The sequence below is a fragment of the Rhinopithecus roxellana genome, chromosome 6 (assembly GCF_007565055.1).
Source record: "Rhinopithecus roxellana isolate Shanxi Qingling chromosome 6, ASM756505v1, whole genome shotgun sequence".
NCBI classification, from domain to species: Eukaryota; Metazoa; Chordata; class Mammalia; order Primates; family Cercopithecidae; genus Rhinopithecus; species Rhinopithecus roxellana.
In genome coordinates this window covers 115115966-115125423 of record NC_044554.1, presented here as the reverse complement: position 1 = coordinate 115125423, position 9458 = coordinate 115115966, and positions in this window count along the sequence as shown.

Sequence of the window (9458 nt, the reverse complement as noted above, 5' to 3'; positions counted from 1 at the left end):
GGCTCCCAAATATCACTTTGCACTGATTCCACAGAAAAGGAAGAACAAGAGTGTTAGCAAACTGCTTTCTTGATGCGAAGAGGTTGTAAACTCTGTGAGATGAACTACAGATCAGGAAAGAAGTTTCTCAGAAAGCTTCTTTCACGTTTTGAACGGATGAAATTTCCTTTATCAGCGTAGGCCTCAATGGATCCAAAGAAGCCCTTCTCAGTTTCCCAAAGACAGTGTTAATGGACTGCTCCACGAAACATAAGTGTATCTCTGTGAGATGAATTCACACATCACCAAGAAGTTTCTAAGAAAGCTTCTTTCTAGTTTTCATCTGTGGATATTTCCTTCCTCACTGTAATGTTCATTGCGCTATGAAGTATCAAATTGCAGATTTCCAGAAAACTGTGCCAACAAACTGATCACTGAAGAGAAACGTGTAACTCTGTGAGTTGCATTCACATTGGAAATGCAGTTTCTCAGAAAGCTTCTCTTTAGTTATTATGTGAGGATATTTCCTTTATCACCATGGGCCCCAATAGGCTCCCAAATATCACTTTGCAGATTCCACGAAAAGAGTGTTAGCAAACTGCTTCTTGAGGCAGAGGTTGTAACTCTGTGAGATGAACTCACAGATCAGAAAGAAGTTTCTCAGAAAGCTTCTTTCACGTTTTGAACGGATGAAATTTCCTTTATCAGCGTAGGCCTCAATGTGATCCAAAGAAGCCCTTCTCAGTTTCCCCAAAGACAGTGTTAATGGACTGCTCCACGAAACATAAGTGTAACTCTGAGATGAATTCACACATCACCAAGAAGTTTCTAAGAAAGCTTCTTTCTAGTTTTCATCTGTGGATATTTCCTTTGTCACTGATGTTCATTGCGCTATGAAGTGTCTAATTGCAGATTTCCAGAAAACTGTGCTAACAAACTGATCACTGAAGAGAAACGTGTAACTCTGTGAGTTGCATTCACATGGCAATGCAGTTTCTCAGAACGCTTCTCTTTAGTTATTATGTGAGGATATTTCCTTTATCACCATGGGCCCCAAAAGGCTCCCAAATATCACTTTGCAGATTCCACGAAAAGAGTGTTAGCAAACTGCTTTGAGGCAGAGGTTGTAACTCTGTGAGATGAACTCACAGATCAGAAAGAAGTTTCTCAGAAAGCTTCTTTCACGTTTTGAACGGATGAAATTTCCTTTATCAGCGTAGGCCTCAATGGGATCCAAAGAAGCCCTTCTCAGATTCCTCAAAGACAGTGTTAATGGACTGCTCCACGAAACATAAGTGTAACTCTGTGAGATGAATTCACACATCACCAAGAAGTTTCTAAGAAAGCTTCTTTCTAGTTTTCATCTGTGGATATTTCCTTTGTCACTGTAATGTTCATTGCGCTATGAAGTATCTAATTGCAGATTTCCAGAAAACTGTGCTAACAAACTGATCACTGAAGAGAAACGTGTAACTCTGTGAGTTGCATTCACACTGGCAATGCAGTTTCTCAGAAAGCTTCTCTTTAGTTATTATGTGAGGATATTTCCTTTATCACCATGGGCCCCAATAGGCTCCCAAATATCACTTTGCAGATTCCACGAAAAGAGTGTTAGCAAACTGCTTCTTGAGGCAGAGGTTGTAACTCTGTGAGATGAACTCACAGATCAGAAAGAAGTTTCTCAGAAAGCTTCTTTCACGTTTTGAACGGATGAAATTTCCTTTATCAGCGTAGGCCTCAATGTGATCCAAAGAAGCCCTTCTCAGATTCCTCAAAGACAGTGTTAATGGACTGCTCCACGAAACATAAGTGTAACTCTGTGAGATGAATTCACACATCACCAAGAAGTTTCTAAGAAAGCTTCTTTCTAGTTTTCATCTGTGGATATTTCCTTTGTCACTGTAATGTTCATTGCGCTATGAAGTATCTAATTGCAGATTTCCAGAAAACTGTGCTAACAAACTGATCACTGAAGAGAAACGTGTAACTCTGTGAGTTGCATTCACACATGGCAATGCAGTTTCTCAGAAAGCTTCTCTTTAGTTATTATGTGAGGATATTTCCTTTATCACCATGGGCCCCAATAGGCTCCCAAATATCACTTTGCAGATTCCACGAAAAGAGTGTTAGCAAACTGCTTCTTGAGGCAGAGGTTGTAACTCTGTGAGATGAACTCACAGATCAGAAAGAAGTTTCTCAGAAAGCTTCTTTCACGTTTTGAACGGATGAAATTTCCTTTATCAGCGTAGGCCTCAATGTGATCCAAAGAAGCCCTTCTCAGTTCCCAAAGACAGTGTTAATGGACTGCTCCACGAAACATAAGTGTAACTCTGTGAGATGAATTCACACATCACCAAGAAGTTTCTAAGAAAGCTTCTTTCTAGTTTTCATCTGTGGATATTTCCTTTGTCACTGTAATGTTCATTGCGCTATGAAGTATCTAATTGCAGATTTCCAGAAAACTGTGCTAACAAACTGATCACTGAAGAGAAACGTGTAACTCTGTGAGTTGCATTCACACTGGCAATGCAGTTTCTCAGAAAGCTTCTCTTTAGTTTTATGTGAGGATATTTCCTTTATCACCATGGGCCCCAATAGGCTCCCAAATATCACTTTGCAGATTCCACGAAAAGAGTGTTAGCAAACTGCTTCTTGAGGCAGAGGTTGTAACTCTGTGAGATGAACTCACAGATCAGAAAGAAGTTTCTCAGAAAGCTTCTTTCACGTTTTGAACGGATGAAATTTCCTTTATCAGCGTAGGCCTCAATGTGATCCAAAGAAGCCCTTCTCAGTTCCCAAAGACAGTGTTAATGGACTGCTCCACGAAACATAAGTGTAACTCTGTGAGATGAATTCACACATCACCAAGAAGTTTCTAAGAAAGCTTCTTTCTAGTTTTCATCTGTGGATATTTCCTTTGTCACTGTAATGTTCATTGCGCTATGAAGTATCTAATTGCAGATTTCCAGAAAACTGTGCTAACAAACTGATCACTGAAGAGAAACGTGTAACTCTGTGAGTTGCATTCACACTGGCAATGCAGTTTCTCAGAAAGCTTCTCTTTAGTTATTATGTGAGGATATTTCCTTTATCACCATGGGCCCCAATAGGCTCCCAAATATCACTTTGCAGATTCCACGAAAAGAGTGTTAGCAAACTGCTTCTTGAGGCAGAGGTTGTAACTCTGTGAGATGAACTCACAGATCAGAAAGAAGTTTCTCAGAAAGCTTCTTTCACGTTTTGAACGGATGAAATTTCCTTTATCAGCGTAGGCCTCAATGTGATCCAAAGAAGCCCTTCTCAGTTCCCAAAGACAGTGTTAATGGACTGCTCCACGAAACATAAGTGTAACTCTGTGAGATGAATTCACACATCACCAAGAAGTTTCTAAGAAAGCTTCTTTCTAGTTTTCATCTGTGGATATTTCCTTTGTCACTGTAATGTTCATTGCGCTATGAAGTATCTAATTGCAGATTTCCAGAAAACTGTGCTAACAAACTGATCACTGAAGAGAAACGTGTAACTCTGTGAGTTGCATTCACACATGGCAATGCAGTTTCTCAGAAAGCTTCTCTTTAGTTATTATGTGAGGATATTTCCTTTATCACCATGGGCCCCAATAGGCTCCCAAATATCACTTTGCAGATTCCACGAAAAGAGTGTTAGCAAACTGCTTCTTGAGGCAGAGGTTGTAACTCTGTGAGATGAACTCACAGATCAGAAAGAAGTTTCTCAGAAAGCTTCTTTCACGTTTTGAACGGATGAAATTTCCTTTATCAGCGTAGGCCTCAATGTGATCCAAAGAAGCCCTTCTCAGTTCCCAAAGACAGTGTTAATGGACTGCTCCACGAAACATAAGTGTAACTCTGTGAGATGAATTCACACATCACCAAGAAGTTTCTAAGAAAGCTTCTTTCTAGTTTTCATCTGTGGATATTTCCTTTGTCACTGTAATGTTCATTGCGCTATGAAGTATCTAATTGCAGATTTCCAGAAAACTGTGCTAACAAACTGATCACTGAAGAGAAACGTGTAACTCTGTGAGTTGCATTCACACATGGCAATGCAGTTTCTCAGAAAGCTTCTCTTTAGTTATTATGTGAGGATATTTCCTTTATCACCATGGGCCCCAATAGGCTCCCAAATATCACTTTGCAGATTCCACGAAAAGAGTGTTAGCAAACTGCTTCTTGAGGCAGAGGTTGTAACTCTGTGAGATGAACTCACAGATCAGAAAGAAGTTTCTCAGAAAGCTTCTTTCACGTTTTGAACGGATGAAATTTCCTTTATCAGCGTAGGCCTCAATGTGATCCAAAGAAGCCCTTCTCAGTTTCCCAAAGACAGTGTTAATGGACTGCTCCACGAAACATAAGTGTAACTCTGTGAGATGAATTCACACATCACCAAGAAGTTTCTAAGAAAGCTTCTTTCTAGTTTTCATCTGTGGATATTTCCTTTGTCACTGTAATGTTCATTGCGCTATGAAGTATCTAATTGCAGATTTCCAGAAAACTGTGCTAACAAACTGATCACTGAAGAGAAACGTGTAACTCTGTGAGTTGCATTCACACTGGCAATGCAGTTTCTCAGAAAGCTTCTCTTTAGTTATTATGTGAGGATATTTCCTTTATCACCATGGGCCCCAATAGGCTCCCAAATATCACTTTGCAGATTCCACGAAAAGAGTGTTAGCAAACTGCTTCTTGAGGCAGAGGTTGTAACTCTGTGAGATGAACTCACAGATCAGAAAGAAGTTTCTCAGAAAGCTTCTTTCACGTTTTGAACGGATGAAATTTCCTTTATCAGCGTAGGCCTCAATGTGATCCAAAGAAGCCCTTCTCAGTTCCCGACAGTGTTAATGGACTGCTCCACGAAACATAAGTGTAACTCTGTGAGATGAATTCACACATCACCAAGAAGTTTCTAAGAAAGCTTCTTTCTAGTTTTCATCTGTGGATATTTCCTTTGTCACTGTAATGTTCATTGCGCTATGAAGTATCTAATTGCAGATTTCCAGAAAACTGTGCTAACAAACTGATCACTGAAGAGAAACGTGTAACTCTGTGAGTTGCATTCACACTGGCAATGCAGTTTCTCAGAAAGCTTCTCTTTAGTTATTATGTGAGGATATTTCCTTTATCACCATGGGCCCCACTAGGCTCCCAAATATCACTTTGCAGATTCCACGAAAAGAGTGTTAGCAAACTGCTTCTTGAGGCAGAGGTTGTAACTCTGTGAGATGAACTCACAGATCAGAAAGAAGTTTCTCAGAAAGCTTCTTTCACGTTTTGAACGGATGAAATTTCCTTTATCAGCGTAGGCCTCAATGTGATCCAAAGAAGCCCTTCTCAGTTTCCCAAAGACAGTGTTAATGGACTGCTCCACGAAACATAAGTGTAACTCTGTGAGATGAATTCACACATCACCAAGAAGTTTCTAAGAAAGCTTCTTTCTAGTTTTCATCTGTGGATATTTCCTTTGACTGTAATGTTCATTGCGCTATGAAGTATCTAATTGCAGATTTCCAGAAAACTGTGCTAACAAACTGATCACTGAAGAGAAACGTGTAACTCTGTGAGTTGCATTCACACTGGCAATGCAGTTTCTCAGAAAGCTTCTCTTTAGTTATTATGTGAGGATATTTCCTTTATCACCATGGGCCCCAATAGGCTCCCAAATATCACTTTGCAGATTCCACGAAAAGAGTGTTAGCAAACTGCTTCTTGAGGCAGAGGTTGTAACTCTGTGAGATGAACTCACAGATCAGAAAGAAGTTTCTCAGAAAGCTTCTTTCACGTTTTGAACGGATGAAATTTCCTTTATCAGCGTAGGCCTCAATGTGATCCAAAGAAGCCCTTCTCAGTTCCCAAAGACAGTGTTAATGGACTGCTCCACGAAACATAAGTGTAACTCTGTGAGATGAATTCACACATCACCAAGAAGTTTCTAAGAAAGCTTCTTTCTAGTTTTCATCTGTGGATATTTCCTTTGTCACTGTAATGTTCATTGCGCTATGAAGTATCTAATTGCAGATTTCCAGAAAACTGTGCTAACAAACTGATCACTGAAGAGAAACGTGTAACTCTGTGAGTTGCATTCACACATGGCAATGCAGTTTCTCAGAAAGCTTCTCTTTAGTTATTATGTGAGGATATTTCCTTTATCACCATGGGCCCCAATAGGCTCCCAAATATCACTTTGCAGATTCCACGAAAAGAGTGTTAGCAAACTGCTTCTTGAGGCAGAGGTTGTAACTCTGTGAGATGAACTCACAGATCAGAAAGAAGTTTCTCAGAAAGCTTCTTTCACGTTTTGAACGGATGAAATTTCCTTTATCAGCGTAGGCCTCAATGTGATCCAAAGAAGCCCTTCTCAGTTTCCCAAAGACAGTGTTAATGGACTGCTCCACGAAACATAAGTGTAACTCTGTGAGATGAATTCACACATCACCAAGAAGTTTCTAAGAAAGCTTCTTTCTAGTTTTCATCTGTGGATATTTCCTTTGTCACTGTAATGTTCATTGCGCTATGAAATCTAATTGCAGATTTCCAGAAAACTGTGCTAACAAACTGATCACTGAAGAGAAACGTGTAACTCTGTGAGTTGCATTCACACTTGGCAATGCAGTTTCTCAGAAAGCTTCTCTTTAGTTATTATGTGAGGATATTTCCTTTATCACCATGGGCCCCAATAGGCTCCCAAATATCACTTTGCAGATTCCACGAAAAGAGTGTTAGCAAACTGCTTCTTGAGGCAGAGGTTGTAACTCTGTGAGATGAACTCACAGATCAGAAAGAAGTTTCTCAGAAAGCTTCTTTCACGTTTTGAACGGATGAAATTTCCTTTATCAGCGTAGGCCTCAATGTGATCCAAAGAAGCCCTTCTCAGATTCCTCAAAGACAGTGTTAATGGACTGCTCCACGAAACATAAGTGTAACTCTGTGAGATGAATTCACACATCACCAAGAAGTTTCTAAGAAAGCTTCTTTCTAGTTTTCATCTGTGGATATTTCCTTTGTCACTGTAATGTTCATTGCGCTATGAAGTATCTAATTGCAGATTTCCAGAAAACTGTGCTAACAAACTGATCACTGAAGAGAAACGTGTAACTCTGTGAGTTGCATTCACACATGGCAATGCAGTTTCTCAGAAAGCTTCTCTTTAGTTATTATGTGAGGATATTTCCTTTATCACCATGGGCCCCAATAGGCTCCCAAATATCACTTTGCAGATTCCACGAAAAGAGTGTTAGCAAACTGCTTCTTGAGGCAGAGGTTGTAACTCTGTGAGATGAACTCACAGATCAGAAAGAAGTTTCTCAGAAAGCTTCTTTCACGTTTTGAACGGATGAAATTTCCTTTATCAGCGTAGGCCTCAATGTGATCCAAAGAAGCCCTTCTCAGTTTCCCAAAGACAGTGTTAATGGACTGCTCCACGAAACATAAGTGTAACTCTGTGAGATGAATTCACACATCACCAAGAAGTTTCTAAGAAAGCTTTTTCTAGTTTTCATCTGTGGATATTTCCTTTGTCACTGTAATGTTCATTGCGCTATGAAGTATCTAATTGCAGATTTCCAGAAAACTGTGCTAACAAACTGATCACTGAAGAGAAACGTGTAACTCTGTGAGTTGCATTCACACTAGGCAATGCAGTTTCTCAGAAAGCTTCTCTTTAGTTATTATGTGAGGATATTTCCTTTATCACCATGGGCCCCAATAGGCTCCCAAATATCACTTTGCAGATTCCACGAAAAGAGTGTTAGCAAACTGCTTCTTGAGGCAGAGGTTGTAACTCTGTGAGATGAACTCACAGATCAGAAAGAAGTTTCTCAGAAAGCTTCTTTCACGTTTTGAACGGATGAAATTTCCTTTATCAGCGTAGGCCTCAATGTGATCCAAAGAAGCCCTTCTCAGTTTCCCAAAGACAGTGTTAATGGACTGCTCCACGAAACATAAGTGTAACTCTGTGAGATGAATTCACACATCACCAAGAAGTTTCTAAGAAAGCTTCTTTCTAGTTTTCATCTGTGGATATTTCCTTTGTCACTGTAATGTTCATTGCGCTATGAAGTATCTAATTGCAGATTTCCAGAAAACTGTGCTAACAAACTGATCACTGAAGAGAAACGTGTAACTCTGTGAGTTGCATTCACACATGGCAATGCAGTTTCTCAGAAAGCTTCTCTTTAGTTATTATGTGAGGATATTCCTTTATCACCATGGGCCCCAATAGGCTCCCAAATATCACTTTGCAGATTCCACGAAAAGAGTGTTAGCAAACTGCTTCTTGAGGCAGAGTTTAACTCTGTGAGATGAACTCACAGATCAGAAAGAAGTTTCTCAGAAAGCTTCTTTCACGTTTTGAACGGATGAAATTTCCTTTATCAGCGTAGGCCTCAATGTGATCCAAAGAAGCCCTTCTCAGTTTCCCAAAGACAGTGTTAATGGACTGCTCCACGAAACATAAGTGTAACTCTGTGAGATGAATTCACACATCACCAAGAAGTTTCTAAGAAAGCTTCTTTCTAGTTTTCATCTGTGGATATTTCCTTTGTCACTGTAATGTTCATTGCGCTATGAAGTATCTAATTGCAGATTTCCAGAAAACTGTGCTAACAAACTGATCACTGAAGAGAAACGTGTAACTCTGTGAGTTGCATTCACACTGGCAATGCAGTTTCTCAGAAAGCTTCTCTTTAGTTATTATGTGAGGATATTTCCTTTATCACCATGGGCCCCAATAGGCTCCCAAATATCACTTTGCAGATTCCACGAAAAGAGTGTTAGCAAACTGCTTCTTGAGGCAGAGGTTGTAACTCTGTGAGATGAACTCACAGATCAGAAAGAAGTTTCTCAGAAAGCTTCTTTCACGTTTTGAACGGATGAAATTTCCTTTATCAGCGTAGGCCTCAATGTGATCCAAAGAAGCCCTTCTCAGTTCCCAAAGACAGTGTTAATGGACTGCTCCACGAAACATAAGTGTAACTCTGTGAGATGAATTCACACATCACCAAGAAGTTTCTAAGAAAGCTTCTTTCTAGTTTTCATCTGTGGATATTTCCTTTGTCACTGTAATGTTCATTGCGCTATGAAGTATCTAATTGCAGATTTCCAGAAAACTGTGCTAACAAACTGATCACTGAAGAGAAACGTGTAACTCTGTGAGTTGCATTCACACATGGCAATGCAGTTTCTCAGAAAGCTTCTCTTTAGTTATTATGTGAGGATATTTCCTTTATCACCATGGGCCCCAATAGGCTCCCAAATATCACTTTGCAGATTCCACGAAAAGAGTGTTAGCAAACTGCTTCTTGAGGCAGAGGTTGTAACTCTGTGAGATGAACTCACAGATCAGAAAGAAGTTTCTCAGAAAGCTTCTTTCACGTTTTGAACGGATGAAATTTCCTTTATCAGCGTAGGCCTCAATGTGATCCAAAGAAGCCCTTCTCAGTTTCCCAAAGACAGTGTTAATGGACT